This window comes from Micropterus dolomieu, linkage group LG20, assembly GCF_021292245.1.
Source record: "Micropterus dolomieu isolate WLL.071019.BEF.003 ecotype Adirondacks linkage group LG20, ASM2129224v1, whole genome shotgun sequence".
NCBI classification, from domain to species: Eukaryota; Metazoa; Chordata; class Actinopteri; order Centrarchiformes; family Centrarchidae; genus Micropterus; species Micropterus dolomieu.
The window spans coordinates 32,837,195-32,839,616 of NC_060169.1; positions in this window are offsets into that span (position 1 = coordinate 32,837,195).

Genomic DNA, 2,422 nt, shown 5'->3' on the forward strand with positions numbered 1-2,422 from the left:
TTAAATATTACACTAGGCAGATATTTTACTCTATGTCTCAAGCTTATTACTCTCTATGCACATAAGTTACAAACGTTCAAGGCTGATGTTACAGGCTGATATTACAGGCCATATTGACCAAAGCATACAATAATGTGATTGTATGCTTTTGCAATATTTACAATAAAGAACTCTTTAAGAGTTTTTATATTTCAAAAGAAAATGATGCCACACTGAAGACTGTACATGTGTTATCTTTATAAAGGCAACATACATAAAGGAGAATCGTGCAATGATCATTTTAAACTATGTTACACCAGAACAGTAAGGACTTCTTTTCTCTTCGTATTAACAGACAAATTTACAGTATATATCATTCTATTATTCATTGAAAGACCTGCAGGTGTAGAACCACAGTGCTGTGGAGTGTACACACATGCAGTTGCTTTGCATAACTGAAGGACTGTGAGAGAGCATTGCAGAACCATGCAAGTGCATTGACCTGTCAATAGAAAGATGGAGTGCTGGTCACAGTTCATTTTCCCGTGCTAATTTTTCAACAAACAGAATACTCTTTCTTGTTTTACACAATATGTTATGCTTCCATGTCACCTTATTTCATCGATCTGGGTGGATTCTCTCAAGAACAGGTCCTTGAAACAAGCAGGCGATTGACCTTGGGTGGTTGGGGAAAAGCCAGTATGAAGTTTAGACCAACAATCCTAGGGGCTTACTTATAAAATATTGATGGCAAAAATGTCAAAACATGTACTGTGGAGATTTCTGGTAGATAGACAAATGAGCAGATTTGCTTGACATTGCATCATAGACGTGACATTTTTTCATATCATCAAATAAGTCAAAAGAAATGTTGTGTAGGGAGACAGATGTGACCATAATGTTAAATCCCTTTCAAAGAGACAAATAGTTTATGGGTTTTGTTAATATATAATAAAGAGAAGATCTTTTGAAAATAATGATCATCTTTGCTATTCTACTGATGAACCAGAGGCGGAGCTGCCGTATGATGTTTTCCAGTTTTCACTCAGGGGTGTCTTAAATGTTAAATTTGTGTTATCCCATGACTGAAACCGTAGATCCATGCTGGCAACATTTTAAAGAAACTCTTGAGTGCTTTTATGTCATACATCATTATTCACAGTGAAGTGCGCTCAGGTAATAGAGTGGTCCAACCCTTTCTCTCACTCTCTGTCTCGCTCTCTCATTTTCCCCCCCAATTCCCAGCTCAGGAGGAATGTGCTGTGATTGATGAAAAATCACTCCAAACTGCTTTAGAGAACTTTCCATTCACAACGAGGAAATTGGTCTTTTCTCCTCTGCATACTCCATCTTGGACCAAACAGGGCAGCTGTGCCCACTTCACTGCTGAGCCTGACAATAAAATGATGATTAATATTGGCCTACATCAGCATCCAATTACAATATCCCTTTGACTTTGATGATATAGACAGCTAGCAGAATGAAATAGATATGTTTTGATTTTTGATGGTTAACTATGACAACAGTTCTGTGCGGATGAAGTTGGATAATTTGTTCATTTATCAATCTGTCACATATCGACTCTTTGGAGAATGTCATGCTGTAATGGCTCTTGAGAGTTTCTTGTATCTCAGCAAAATTCTCCTGATAGCTAAGACATGAGTACTTGTCTCATGAATACTGATTGGCATTAATGTCAGTGGGCTAACACCATCATGTTCTATATGGGCTCACAGGCTACCCCAGAACTTTTGGAGTCCTGAGGGAGTATATACAATTGAAAATAAATCCTTAAAACAGAGGTCTTCAAAATTGACCTGTGGAAAACCTATATGAACCCGATGTGTACCCAATTTGTAAAGGACAGTCTAGAAATACTAGCCTATGTCAGCATCTGTATAGTTAATGCATTAATCCTACATAAAACAAGGCTTTGTTTCCTTTACAGATACCTGATATGATAGATTTGTATTTGCGTCTTTACTACAAAGAGCCCTGTATGGAGGTCTACAAGTGTCACAGAAATAGTAATTAAGCATTTAATTAATTATTAACTAGTTGTAGAGTAAACATAAGCATTAATAAATGTGTTTACAAATGAATGTATTAATCTATACGTAAATAGACAAAATTACAAAGTAAGTCATTATTTTATTTTTTAATAGTCATTAAAAATCGGAATTACATAAAACGTTTGCAAATTAAATATAAATCCATAAATAAATATTTAACGTAATAAAGGGATTTACAAAAACAACAAAACACTATGTAGCTCATTTGAAAATACATCAATGAATATTCATTAATAAATAATGGAACTTAAAAATCTATTTGACAATGGAGAGAAAGAAAAATGAACACCTGGATGTGCAAATTGAGTTAAAGGGGCTATATGTAGATTTTAAATGAAATTAATCACTTTTTATTGGCTGTTTGTCAATGG